The 15,613-nt window shown below is 39.7% G+C and overlaps 1 pseudogene across 1 annotated transcript in view; it reads left to right on the top strand.

Moving 5' to 3' along the window:
* The window catches only part of LOC309607487 (malignant T-cell-amplified sequence 1 pseudogene), a 28,975-nt pseudogene extending 23,897 nt beyond the window's left edge, over positions 1-5,078 (top strand). The window contains exon 1 of the transcript in view: positions 1-5,078. This exon is cut by the window's left edge and continues 23,897 nt beyond it. The product of the transcript in view is annotated as a malignant T-cell-amplified sequence 1 pseudogene (transcript).
* Positions 5,079-15,613: the final 10,535 nt, after the last annotated feature.

The raw sequence follows: 15,613 nt of genomic DNA on the forward strand, positions 1-15,613 counted from the left end.
AGTCAACAAGGGAATTGACATTTAAAATATCCATTATTTAAGTGATGGGCTGTGGCATATGAAAACATATAAATAAGTCTCAGAAGGAATGCACTTGGGCTCAGTATGGATAGAGCACAGTATCTGTGTTGTGTGACAGCATGAAGACAATACCTCTGTGATTATGCAGAATAAATTCAACAGATGCTAAAAAGAAAACAACAAGAAGTGTTGCCACCTTGCTTGGAGACAATGAAGATGTTTCTCTGCAAGACAATATCCTTTGCTTTAACACCTGTCCCTGTCTCCTCTCCTGATCAACAGGTTATAACTCTCCCAAAAGAGTTTCATGACCCAGCCAGAGTGTGCTAGTGGGAGCTGAGAGAAGACAAATAGGACTGAATTCTAAGGCTTGATCCAGGGCCAGACCACAAAGTTGAACAGGAGAGCTTACTGATTTGTGTGCTCTCCCAAGATACAAGATTTAACACCCTGGCACATTCCCCAGGAAATAATGTGACCTTGCTACTGATATGGCTCCAAGAAACATGGAGAAAGTGATGGCCCAGGCCAAGTGAAGCTGAAATGCCAGAATTACCATGGCTTACAGTGGAGGAGGAGGGACAAGAGGCCATGTGGAATCGGTGGCATGTGCCAGAACAACGATCACAGGTCAGGTCCCTGGGGTTATGGAACAAGGCCATGTTGTCACATCAGAGGAGTATGTGCCTTTACAAAAACAACTGCTGGAGTTCTTATTGGGCCCTGATAGAGAGAGAATGCCTGTCCATGGGACACCAAGTGACCATGCATTGGGAAAGTACATCATGAGCTGAGTTCTATCAGAACCACCAAGCCATAAGGTCAGGAACCACCAGTGGCAGATACACTGTTGGAATCAGGCACAAACACCAGAGGGTACAGGCAGCTGCATGAGCAGGTGGCCCAGACCCCCAAGTTACCTACCCCTACTGCACTAGCTCCCTGCCTGAGCCAACATCTACTGTTGTAGGGAGGATTCCTTATTACCAACCTTGGCTTATGGGTGGGCTGGCTAAATTTGTGGGTGTGCAAGCCGAAATTCAGATGTCAACTTTACTGGAGCCTCACTCAGCAGTGTCTGCAAAAGACAGTGATGAGAGAAAATGCTTCCCAATAGGGGATTTACCAGGTCATCAACCTTGTGTAGAAGAAGTGGGTCAGGGTTAAATACTTACTGACCCATGAGAGTTGTGAATTACATGGTTTGCCTTCAGAAGCCTGGAAGTTTGGGAACAAGGTCTGAGCTACTGGTTTGTGGTTGGATGACCAGGAATGTGTGCAGATTGTTGTGTCATATTCATGTCCACCAGAGAGGTCCCAGAACAGAAGAGGAAATAAAGGACTATGTAGGACAGGTGATGTTGGCCAGTTTTGGTCACAGGCCACCTCTGTGCTAACAGGATGGACACACGAGCCGAATGGCTACAGTGTGAAAGATGGAGCTCAACAATATGTGCTACTACTGATTAAGGCTGATTTAGCTACTGTCATTGCTGAATGTCCAGCCTGCATGCAAGACAACCATCCTGAGCCACCTGTAAGCATCACTCTGAGGAGACCAGCAAGATACTCACTTAGCTACAAGCTGACTATTTCACACAAATAGACAATTACTCTGGGTTTGAGTTTGCCTTCCTGCCTGCAGGGACTCAGGCAGCACCACTCTCTGAGGCTTATGGAATGTTCCACTGGTATGAGTGCCACAGAGCACAGCACCAGACCAAAAGAGCCAACCCCACAACAAAGGAAGTGCAGGAGTGGGCTCTTGACCCAGGACCCTCTGACTGAGTCACACACAGCATCTTCAGTAGCTGACAAAGTGTTGGGATGGTCTGTGGTTTCTGTAGCCCTGGGTTGGAAGTGTGCTCCATGAGGATGGGCATCATTTTCTGATTCACAGTGTACACTCGGTACTGAGAATAACAATCTGGAGACTCTCTGCAATTCAGTAATTTGAAAGCTAAAGCAATTTTCTCTGAAAATCATAACTAAACATCTAAACAGTGTCTCCCCACCCCAGACACTGACACAACAGGTCATGCATTATTTTGGAGGGGAGGAGGTTGAGGAGGTATGGGAGTGAGTGTGTGAAGAATGGGGAGAGGAGGGGTTCAGTGTTTAGCAGCTCACAAGTCCAGCTCCAGCTGCTGTTCTCAAGGGCTCTGCACCATCAGTGCTGCTGACCTCAGCACAGGGGGTCTCTCAAGGCTAAGGTTTTGGGCATGATAATTAACTCATTTAAATGAATGAATTCACTAACTTTCTCAGTGAGAGAGCCTGAGGATTGTTAAAAAGACCACACTGGGTTTTAATGATACAGAGTCAAAACAACATTCTAAGCAGACTCTTGGAATAGGTGGAGACAACCTACATGATGCTACTTCAGTTCTGCCACCTTTAAAGTATTGGAGGCAGTGACACATGATGAAATGCATTTTCTATGCTCAGGTACTAATGACTCTTGAAAAGGTAACTGCTGAATTATCTCCACAGTATAGAGGAGACGTTTTCAAATTCTGTCTCCCCAGGTGCCCTGGAGCAGATCCACTTTCATCTGCCTCATATGAACAAGGGGAAGTAGAAACTTTTCCACTGCTAACATCTGGAGATCTTTGAAGGAGTCGTGAAAATCAATGAAATAATGTAATGATTCTATAGAGTAACATTAAAGGGAATAAAAATTAAAACACGTGAAGGTTCATATGTGCCCAATGCTACATATTAAATTTCAATTTCAGTTTCTTCTGAATTGTTTGTGAACTGAGTTCAACGTTGTGTTGGGTATGACAGGGAAGGAAAGAGATAATATTGGCCACAGATTGTTTAATTATGTTTTAAAGACATAATTATAAAAAAATGAAAATTATCTCGAATCATTAGAAAAACACTTACTAATTTACAAACATTGCCCCAAAGTTTAAAATTTCTTTAAGAGTAATAATCTAGGGGTTGTTTGGGGAAGATGAAGCAACAAGGGTCTGAAGTTTTAATAGCCAGTTCAGGGACACTTCTCAGCTGAGGTCTCCCTGCATGTGAATGTCTGGAATAGGACTGAGTGGGGAAGAGGTCAGGTTTTTAGGGCACATTTACTGGCTCACTTTGTTCTCTCCCCACACCTCAGCCTACTCAGAGCTCCCCTCTCACTCTTTCATGTTAGAGAGGGGAGACAGAGGAGGCTCCTCAAGCCTCTACACACAGAAAGGCAGCTACTGGCTCCTGCAGGCTTCAAAAGCCTAATGTTATAAACTGACTCATAATAACTTTGTTTTTATCATTAACGTGCTGGATATTTTTATTACAATTAATCTGAAAACTGGTTATTACCACCAATTTCAGTTAGAATTAGCTGCAGGAGATACTTGACAGCCTAAAGTTTAACCTAAACTTCTGGTTTTCTACTTTTCTTTAAGAAACTTGTTACAATGAAGTTTTTGCCTCAAAATTTTAAGGAATTCAAGACAAGACTAGAATATGTTAAGATAGCACAGAAGCTGCCTGGTGACTGGGTTTTACTCACTTTAAATAAAATTCATATCTGAAAAATTAGAAACTTTCAATAATTATGTGGTTCTAGGTAAAGCTTTTTGCCCTGTTATGATATAGCAGTAGAAAACCCCAAAACAGGAAATGGTGATACCTCAAAGTCATGCTGTTTCATGAAAAAGCAAGTTGCAAAGTAACACATAGAATTTATTTAACAGAATTAAAAATGAATCTATATTATCTGTGTGTGTAAATAAATATATATTTGAAAAAAAATTTTAAGTTGGAGGAATTTATACAAATGACCTATGTATACCTTGACGAAAGAGAAATTTTACTTTTACTCATTATTATTTAGTTTTTTGTGTACTTGTAACTCTGGATGAACTTGAACGAGAGTGTACACTGTTTATATTTTTTAAAAAGCAACTTTACATGTGATTGTATAGAACTACCTTGTCATAAAGCCAGCCAATGTATTTCAGAGTCAAACAAATTGTAAGTTATGTGGAAGACAATGGATCTTTATTTAAGGATTAAATACAGACCATAGTCACAGCACAAATAGTGAAACTCTGGTTACACACTATTGTATACTCTAGTTTTTAGAACATTCCTTGAACACTCCCTGGGTTTAAGCCAGCCTTGAAATCAGTTATTTGCCCAAAGCAAGTCATAATTTATGCCAGGTTCATAAAAAACACTTTTAAACTAATTTGGCTATGAGTATCTCTCAGGGGAAGAATATGTACATTTTATTCTCAAAACTTGTTTGGGTCTGTTCTATCATGGATTGTTTCATTAAAAACAAAACACCCAAACCAACATTAAAAACCACCACTTTTGCATACCTGAAAACATCCGTCATTTAGTGCTTTCTCTTTTTCTGTCATCTGTCAAACACCATATAAAATAAATAATAAAGTCGACCCCACAGAAGAAGATGAAGAAGATCTAGGAATAAGATTAAATATTCTGAAGAGGTTGGAATCAGGGCATTTAATCTTATCTGAATAAAATCTTGTGCACAAACACATTTTATATGTGACTTCAGGGATGCCCCAGGAAACTGGAAGCTTCCTATGCCCCTCAGATTAATACCTTCTGGCCTGGGAGGTGAAAGAACACAAAGGTATTTCTACCATCCTCCTCATTCAGACCTCTGGTTCCATCATAGCCACACCCATGAGAAGGAAGATACCCACTCAGCACACACATACTGTCCCAACTTCACTGCAGTCATATGTGTTATAAGGAGCAGGCCTGCCAAACTGCACCTCTGCTTCCTACCTCCTGCTGGGCATTGTGAGATGGCCCAGGAGATTTAGAAAAAGCACAAAGGAGAGCACCAAGTCAGCAGAGCAGGCCCAAAGCACAAGGGAGTGAAGTAACAGGAAGCAAGACTCGGCCCAAGGAATGACACTTCTGATGGTCTTGTTGCTAACAGATGTGAGTGAAACCATCCTGCTTCCTGCTTACAACATCTCTGTATCTGCAGGCACATTCTGTTTGCCTCACAATGAAATGCAACTGCTTGTCAAAAGGTGGATCTCAACAAGTACATCAAGAATACATCTACAAATAGAACTATTCTCACAGAGTATGCACTGAACTCTAGTGGAAGACCTCAGACACCTAAAATGATGAAAAATCCCCATACAACTGGGTAGGACAAAAGACAGAAAAAAGGAAAGAGGAAATGGGAAGGGATCAGCACCTCTGGCAGGAAGCTGAAGGAGAGGAGAGGTTCCCACACTCAGAGAAGCCCCCTCATGGTGGGGAAAACAGGTGGGGCAGAGAAGGAGCTTCAGGAGGTCAGAGGGGAATGCAACAACCAGTCTGTGGAAGGCAAGACAGAGTAAAATCTGCACACATGGTCTGTGCTGCAGCCCTGCACACCCTAGTGTGTCTCCTCGTGTGTCTACTGGTGTGGAGTGGGGCTGGGTGCTGGGAAGTGGGGTTTGGAGGGCAGACCCAGGGACGGGACAGCTGTTGGCTATGAAGAGACAGCCTGAAGGGACAGGAGTAAGGAGCTCCACCACTGGAAATGTTTGCAGAAAAAGCCTGGACCACCATAGAGGCAAGGAGCCATTGGTGAGTGATGTGCAAGGAGTGGGGTCACCATTGTAACCACCTACCCCACCAGCAGGTCCTTTCCTCCACGATCACTGGGAGGGGCATCCATCTGAGCAGGCGTGTCCACCCCTCAAGCCAAAGCCTCCTCCATCCATGCAAGCTCTGGGGTCCTGAGTGCCGTTTCTGCCAAAGCCTACTTGGTAATCAGCCTTGGGCACCCCAGCCTGAGATGGGAATCTGCTAATGCTGGTGGGGGCTGAGTGCTAAAGCATGGAGTTAGGAGAGTGGACCCAGGGAGAGGACCGCTGTTGGCTGTGCAATAATGGCCTGAAGGGACAAGAGTGAGGAGCTCAACTGCACAGAGACAACCTGAGGGGTTGAGAGTGAGGGGCCCCATGGTCAGGAATGCTCTTGGAGGAAGCGTGGTCTGCCTTGGAAATGAAGCACCATTGTTGAGTCGTACACAAGGGACAGGGCCACAATCACCGACTCCCTCCCCACATGCCAGCCTCTGCCTCCACAGGGACTGGGAAGGACTCCCACCAGAGCGAGCACACCCCATTCTGTTGCAACTTCCTGTTGGTGTCTGCTGCTGCAGGCACTAGAGAGGGATCCCATCAGAGTGAGTGTGCCTGTCCCAGTTGTGGCCACCTTATCCCTCCCTGGCCTGAGCAAGCAAGTGTGCCTCAGTCATCTGCTGCATTTGCCCCCTCTCACCTGGGTAGGGAACAGACTCCTGTGGGTGTCCCACAAGCAGAGTTGGGGCCAAAATCAAAACTGAGCCCCAGGAGCTGTGCGATTAAGGTATGGAAATCTCTCCATGCAGCTGCACAAGCTGGAGATTAAATCCCAGTGATCAGCTTGGTAAACCCTGCATTTGTGGAATATCTGAATACACAATAAGTGTTGCCACAGCTGATACCCATCTAACTTTAGCAGCTGTGGACTTTGGGGACAAGTACACTTGGGAATTGGGCCAGGTCAGAGTCTGAGCTGCCACCACAGTGCCCACAGCAGGTCTAGAGACCTACCTAGAGGTACTGGAGGGCCTCCTGGGGAGGCAGAGGTTGGCTGTGGCTCACTGTGGGGTTAAGGACACTGATAGCAGAGGCCCCAAGAAAATTTTGATTTTCTTTTGTTTTGTTCTGTTCTTGTTTTATTTTTTTTATTATTTTTTATTTATATTTTCTGGCTTTAAAAAAATCTTTAATGCATTTTTAATTTTTCTATTTATTTATTTTTTGTGTGTGTTTCCTTTTTGCTTTGTTTTGTTTTGTTTTTGTCTTTTTCCTTTTTTTATTATTTTTTTGTTTTATTTATTTAAGTTTGCTTTCTGTTTTTGTTTTTATTGTTTGTTTTCACTTTGGGGTTCTTTGTCTGTTTGGTTGGTTTCTCGTTTTCTATTTTCTTTGGGATTTTTTTGCCTTTTTTTGGTTTGTTTTTGTTTGTTTAGTTTCGTTTTTATCATTTGTCTTGGGTTTTGTTTGTTTTCTTTTCCCTTTTTTATTTCTTTTTTCTTTTTTTTTGGCTGTGCTGTGCAGCTTACAGGGTCTTGGTTTTCCAGCCAGTGGTTGGACCTGAGCCCCCAAGGTGGGAGTACCATGTACAGGATTCTGGACCACCAGAGAATTCCCAGCCCCAGGGATTATTAACCAGCATTATCTCTCCTGGAGGTCTCCATCTCGACACAAAGACCCAGCACCACCCAACTGCCTGTAGGCTCCAGTGCTGGACGTCTCAAGCCAAACAACCAGCAAGACAGAAACACAGCCAAACCCATCAGCAGACAGGCTGCCTAAAGTTGTACTAAGCTCACAGACAACCCAAAACACACCCCCTGACACCGCCCTGCCCATCAGAGGGACAAGACTCAGCTCCACCTCCCAGAATGCAGGCACCAGTCCCTCCCACCAGGAAGCCTACACAAGCCCCTGGACCAACCTCACCCACCAGGGGTCGGACACCAGAAGCAAGAGGAAATACAACCCTGCAGCCTGCAGAAAGGAGACCATAAACACAGTAAGTTAGACAAAATGAGAAGACAGAAAAATATGTTGCAGATGAGGAGCAAGGTAAAAACCCACAAGACCAAATACATGAGAAGAAATAGGCAATCTATGTGAAAAAGAATTCAGTGTAATGATAGTAAAGGTGATCCAAGATCTTGGAAATAGAATGGAGGCATGGATCAAAAAGATACAAGAAATATTTAACAAGGACCTAGAAGAACTAAAGAACAAAAACAATAACTGAAATGAACAATACACTAGATGGAATCAATAGTAGAATAACTGAGACAAAAGAAAGAATAAGTGAGCTGGAAGACAGAATGGTGGAAATAACTGCTGAGGAACAGAATAAAGAAAAAGAATGAAAAGAAATGGGAAAAGTCTCAGAGACCACTGGGACAACATTAAACGCACCAACATTTGAATTATAGGGGTCCCAGCAGAAGAAAAGAAAGGGAAAGAGCCTGAGAAAATATGTGAAGAGATTATAGTTGAAAAATTCCCTAACAACATGGGAAAGAAAATAGCCACCCAAGTCCAGGAAACACAGAGAGTCCCATATAGGATAAACATGCCAAAACACATATTAATCAAACTGACAAAAACTAAATTCAAAGAAAAATATTAAAAGCAGCAAAGGAAAAGCAACAAATAACAGCTTTGTTACAAATATCAGCACCACAAACCAGCTTTCAACAAATGCCAAAGGAACTTTGCTAGGCGGGAAACACAAGAGAAGAAAAGACATACAAAAATAAACCCAAAACAATTAAGAAAATGGCAATAGGAACATACATATCAATAATTACCTTAAATATAAATGGATTAAATGCTCCAACAAAAAGACACACACTGGTTGATTGGATACAAAAAGAAGACCTGTATAATATGCTGTATACAAGAGACCCACTTCAGACCTACAGACACATACACACTGAAAGTGAGGGGATGGAAAAATATTTCTATGCAAATGGAAATCAAAAGAAAGCTGGAGTGGCAATACTCATATCAGACAAAATAGACTTTAAAATGAAGACTGTTATAAGAGACAAGGAAGAAGAGGCACTACATAATAATCAAGGGATCAATACAAGAAGAAGATATAACAACTGTAAATATTTATGCACCCAACATAGGGACACCTCAATACAGAAGGCAAATGCTAACAGCCATAAAAAAAGGGGAAATCGACAGTAACACAATAATAGTGGGGACATTAACACCCCACTAACACCAATGGACAGATCATCCAGACAGAAAATTAATGAGGAAATACAAGCCTTAAATGACACATTAGACAAGATTGACTTAGTTGTTATTTATAGGACATTTCACCTGAAAGCAGTAGAATACACTTTCTTCTCAAGTGCACATGGAACATTCTCCAGGATAGATCACATCTTGGGTCACAATCAAGCCTCGGTAAATTTAAGAAAATTGAAATCATATCAAGCATCTTTTCAGACCACAACACTATGAGATTACAAATCAATTACAGGAAAAAAACTGTAAAAAATTACAAAAACGTGGAGGCTAAACAATATGCTACTAAATAACCAATGGATCACTGAAGAAATCAAAGAGGAAATCAAAAAATACCTAGAAACAAATGACAACAAAACACGACGACCCCAAACTTATGGGAAGCAGCAAAAGCAGTTCTGAGAAGGAAGTTTACAGCAATACATTCCTACCTCAATAAACAAGAAAAATCTCAAATAAACAACCTCACCTTACAGTAAAGCAACTAGAGAAAGAAGAACAAACAAAACCCAAAGTTAGTAGAAAGAAAGAAATCATAAAGATTAGAGCAGAAAGAAGTGAAATAGAAATGAAGAGATCAATTAAACTAAAAGCTGGTTCTTTGAGAAGATAAACAAAATTGAGAAACCTTTAGCCAGATTCATCAATACTAAAAGGGAGAGGACTCAACTCAATCAAATTAAAAATGAAAAAGGAGAAGTTACAACTGACAGCACAGAAATACAGAGGATCATAAGAGACTACTACAAGCAACTCTATGCCAATAAAATGGACAACCTGGAAGAAATGGACAAGTTTTTAGAAAGGTACAACCTTCCAAGACTGAACCAGGAAGAAATAGAGAATATGAACAGACCAATCACAAGTAATGAAATTTAAACTGATTTAAAACTTCCAAAATAAAAAAGTCCAGGGCCAGATGACTTCACCAGTGAATTCTATCAAACATTTAGAGAAGAGTTAACACCTATCCTTCTGAAACTCTTCCAAAAAATTGCAGAGGAAGGAACACTCCCAAGCTTATTCTACGACGCCACCATCACCCTGATAATAAAACCAGACAAAGATATCAAAAAAAAAAGAAAATTACAGGTCAATATCACTGATGAACATAGACACAGAAATCCTCAACAAAATACTAACAAATCAAATCTAACAACACATTAAACGATCATACACCATCATCAAGTGGGATTTATCCCATTGATGCAAGGATTCTTCAATATACACAGATCAATCAATGTGATACACCATATTAACAAATTGAAGAATAAAAATCATATGACCATCTCAATAGATACAGAAAAGTTTTTGACAAAATTCAACACCCATATATGATAAAAACTCTCCAGAAGTTGGGCATAGAGAGAACATACCTCAACATAATAAAGTCCATATATGACAAACCCACAGTGAAAATTTGAAAATATTTCCTCTAAGATAAAGAACAAGAGAAGGAGGTTGACCCTTGCCACTATTAGTCAACAGAGTTTTGGAGGTCCTAGCCAGAGCAATCAGAGAAGAAGAAGAAATAAAAGGAATCCAAATTGGAAAGGAAGAAGTAAAACTGTCACTGTTTTCAGATGACATGATACTATACATAGAAAATCCTAAAGATGCCACCAGAAAACTACTAGAGCTAATCAATGAATTTGGTAAAGTTGAAGGATACAAAATTAATGCACAGAAATCTCTTGCTTTCCTATACACTAACAATGAAACATCAGAAAGAGAAATTAAGGAAACAATCCCATTTACCATTGCAATGAAAAGAATAAAATAAACCTACCTAAGGAGGTGAAAGACCTGTACTCAGAAAACTATAAAATACTGATGAAAGAAATCAAAGACAACACAAACAGATGGAGAGATATACCATATTCTTGGATTAGAAGAATCAATATTGTCAAAATGATTATACTTCCCAAAGCAGTCTACAGATTCAATGCAATCCTTATCAAAGTACCAAAAGTATTTTTCACAGAATTAGAACAAAACATTTTATAAGTTGTATGAAACACAAAACACCCTGAATAGTCAAAACAATCTTGAGTTAGAAAAACAGAGCTGGAGGAATCAGGCTCTCTGACTTCAGAGTATACTACAAAGGTATGGTAATCAAAACAGTATGGTATGGAACAAAATCAGAAATATAGATCTCTGGAACAGGATAGAATTCCCAGAGAAAAACCCATGCACCTATGGTCAACTAATCTATGACAAAAGGGACAAGAATATACAGTGGAGAAAAGACAGTCTCTTCAATAAGTGGTGCTGGGAAAACTAGACAGCTATATGTAAAAGAATGAAATTAGAACACTCCCTAACACCATACATACACCAAAAATAAACTCAAAATGGATTAAAGACCTAAAGGTAAGGACAGACACTATAAAAGTCTTAAAGGAAAACATAGGCAGAACACTCTCTGACATAAATTTCAGCAAGATCTTTTTTGACCCACCTCCTAGAGTAATGGAAATAAAAACAAAAGTAAATAAATGGGACCTAATGAAACTTAAAAGCTTCTGCACAGCAAAAGAAACCATAAACAAGACGAAAAGACAACCCTCAGAATGGGAAAAAATATTTGCAATTGAAGTAACTGACAAAGGATTAATATCCAAAATATACAAGCAGCTAATGCAGCTCAGTAACAAAAAAAACAAACAACCCAATCAAAAAATGGGCAGATGACTTAAATAGACATTTCTCCAGGGAAGACATACAGATTGACAACAAACAAATGAAAAGATGCTCACTATCACTAATTATTAGAGTCTTGATTTTAACAAATCAAAACTATAATGAGGTATCACCTCTCACCAGTCAGAATGGTCATCATCAAAAAATCTACAAACAATAAGTGATGGAGAGGACATGGATAAAAGGGAACCCTCCTACATTGTTAGTGGGAATGTAAATTGATACAGCTGCTATGGAGAACAGAATTGGAGTTCCTTAAAAAACTAAAAATAGAACTACCATATGACCCAGCAAGACCATTCCTGGGCATATACTCAGAGAAAACTCTAATTCAAAAAGGTACATGTACCATAATGTTCATTGCAGCACTACTTACAATAGCCAGACATGTAAGCAACCTAAAAGTCCATCAACAGAGGACTGGATAAAGATGTGGTACATATATACAATGGGACATTGTAAAAAGGAACAAAATTGTGCCATTTGCAGAGACGTGAATGGACATAGAGACTGTCATACAGAGTGAAGTAAGTCAGAAAGAAAAAAACAAATATTGTATAAAATTGTTTATGTGTGGAACCTAGAAATATGGTATAGATTAACTTATCTGCAAAGCAGAAATAGAGACACAGATGTAGAGAACAAATATATGGATACTAAGGGGGCTTGGGGGCTGGGATGAATTGGGCGATTGGGATTGACATATATACACTACTATGTATAAAATACATAATTAATGAGAACCTACTGTATAGCACAGGGAACTCTACTTGATGCTCTGTGGTAACCTAAACTGGAAGGAAATCCAAAAAAGAGTGGATATATGTATCCATATAGCTGACTCACTTTGCTTTGCAGCAGAAATTAACACAACATTGTAAAGCAACTATACTCTAATAAAAATTAATAAAAAGAAAAATCATAAAGAAGGTGAATCTCTTCTGTCATCTATAAATTGCCTTTTCCTGGATGTCACTCCTGTAGCCTATGACTATGTTGTTTATTGCACTGGCTGCTAATACTTCTATTAATGGAGATATAATTGCCAAGAGTTTGAAATCCCAGGGGTCTGTGAGGTCCCACCACCAATTAACTCCTAAGAGTCATCTCTGAATTAAGTGAAAATGCTCATTACAAACTCAGGTTTGAAGGACGCAGAATAAAATTAGAATCTTTAGAAAGTCTAATTTTAAAGGTAATTGCTTCCTTTAAAGTCTGATAAGAAAATTACCCTCTTGTTTACCTTAAGAATAAAGATGGAAAAGTACTTACTGAAAACAAGCTAAAAAGTTTGAGACTTTGAAGAATGGAATTAAAAGAGAATGGCTCTCATCCAGAGTACCTAGTCTGGATTTGAGAAGTTGAAAGGGAAAAGAACACTGTTTCAAGAAAATATCTTATTATTGGAGCTGGGGCCATCTGTCATTTAGTCAAATTTCTTTTTTCCAAATGCAAGATTGACTTGTACAGACTTGTACAGACACACGGATACAACGATCATATCTTTGGATCTACAAAGGGGTGTCGTAGCCACCACTTCAGACCTTCACCTTGCAGGGCACTCAAGATACTCAGGATTCTGTCCTATGCTTCCCTGGGAAGTGACTCCCATAAGGTCTATCCAATGGTCCTAGTTCTTCTATGTTTTCAAACAGCCCTTAAAATCACTCAAGACAGCTCTCTTCTCTCTCACACATAAAATGTCCCCTCATGTGTCATAGCTCCTCAGTATCAACGTGGTTGCTATTTTTTAAATCAATCTTAAGATATAGTCTTCTGACTCTAATTTTTTAAATAATAAAGTCAGTGGTTTTATATAATATTTAACTGGTGTTATTAATATGTCACATTCAGAGAAAGAATTCAAGGATTAACACAAATAATTATCCTCCCATCCATATGAATTATCTAAATATTATGTCAATTGGTAATGAATGTACAGAGCCTTTGGATAGGGAAAAAAGGGAAAGAAATGTAAGGAATATGGATCAAGCTTAACTAATAACATTAGAAGTGGTAGATGTTCTTGGAGGGGAAGAACATAAAGAATTATGAATTAGAAAACTGTCTTCCAAAGTGAAATAAAGTGAGCAAAAGCTACCAGAAAATTCTCATGAGTGGACATTTTAGGGAAACTAGATAATCTTTGGTAAAACAGACTTGACTTTCATTCAGCTGGTAGAAATAGTGTATAATTTTAATCTTTAGAGGTTTTTAAAAAAGTTAGTCTTGAAATCTCTGAGAAGGTTATAATACAAGTATAAGATTCAAGAACCTAAAAATATTAAATACTTTATTTTATATTGTGCCTCTCACCCCCTTCATTCTTGCTCAGGACCCTCTGTTTTCACAGTCAGCCACCGTGGTTGGTTTCCCAGGTATCCTTCCGAAGTGTCTGTTTATGTGTATACAAGCAAATATGAATATCTCTTTATCCTCCACTCCCCATTTAAAAACATACATGGTAGTATACTAAGCACAATGTTTCATTATATCTTGTTTATATTCAGTTGACCATACCTTGAGAAAAGTCCTCTATCAGATCACTGTTTCCTGCAAAACAGTCCACCGAGTGGATGATGCACTATAATGTACTTTACCAATTTAAATTGAAATAAACAGTAATAGTCAATGACCTCTTGACATTACAAACAATGCTGCAACAGATAATCTTGAAGTATGTTATTCCATTGCTTGAAAATGTATAGGAAAAGTTTCTAAAGGATTTGTAACCTGAAATATTTCTAACTGAAATAGCATTTGATAAGATGTTACCAGTATGATAGCATGTTACTAAATTCTTCTGATGAACCTAGCAATGATCGTTTATCTTTCTTTTAAACTCAACCTGTCCTCTACCAGATTTATCCCCGATCTGTGTTTTAAAACGTTCTCCAGTCTCTTATAACCTAGTAACTTAAATCTTAAATCTGCTCTTCTTCTTAATGCTGTCCTTCATTCTCATTCCTATCACAGCCTGACTTGGTCTGTGCCTGCTGTCTCCACTTCTCCCTTTGTCCATCATTGCTCAATGCACCCCACTGGAGATAGAATCAACATGGCTAGGTATCTTGTTGAGTATAGAAAAATGGACCATGGATGATCTTGAACCATTGAGTCGAGATGAGAGGAGACATCCACAGAGGAGTTTAAAGTAGCTGGGGAAGAAGGAGAAGAGGAGAATTTAGGTTTTATCTATGGTCACCATTCATGTGAAGATGCTACTGTGCCCTGACATAACAGCAGGAGAAGGCAGGGTTGGAGACAAGTACTTGGGACAGTAGTCCAGAAATTACAGCTGAACTGATAGGCGGGGACTCCAAAGGGAAGAGTGAGGGAGAGTCTGCTGTGAACCTGCTGTGAATGCTGGGCAGAGACACGCATGCGGCCAGGAGGCAGTAAAAAAGTAGGAAGGCAATAATAAGCTTCCCAAAGGAAGGAGAGATTGTCATGGTAATGATGATGTGTCCATAGCAGCATATGTCTCAGAGATGGAGGAGAATGGAAAAGAGGTCATGGGAGGGGAGATTAGAGGTCATTAAAAAGTCCTGCAAGTTGTTTCATGAGAGGCTTAAGTGCAGAAGCCAGACCATAGGATACAGTGAAGGACAGATAAAAACTGATAAATAAAAACCATACATGTTAAAACTGATATTTTTCGTTTGTTTGTTTAAATGCTCTTTCAAGGAACATAGAAATGCAATTGCAAATGAGAAGACATTGATACTTAGGTAACGACTCACAAGAATAATTTCCCTGCCTTAAAAGAGATTCCATCAGGAACAATTCTGTGCAGAGGCAAGCAAGGAGGCCGCATGACACAGTGGTGGAGTCAGATGTGGTCAGGTGGAAACTCTGAGCCTCCTGGGAAGGAAGGTGTTTGTGCATACTACACGTCATGTGCTGATAATGTCAAGTAGGAGCTATCTGAGTCTCTAAGAGTTACTTAACATGAATTGAAGTTTTAATTGGAGCTATATAAAGCATAATAAAACTGATTTCAGCAACATGGGGAAGGAATGTTGATAGCGGGGTACACATCTTCCACCAGAACA

The sequence above is a fragment of the Balaenoptera borealis genome, assembly GCF_965194805.1.
Source record: "Balaenoptera borealis genome assembly, chromosome: 12".
Classification (NCBI taxonomy): Eukaryota; Metazoa; Chordata; class Mammalia; order Artiodactyla; family Balaenopteridae; genus Balaenoptera; species Balaenoptera borealis.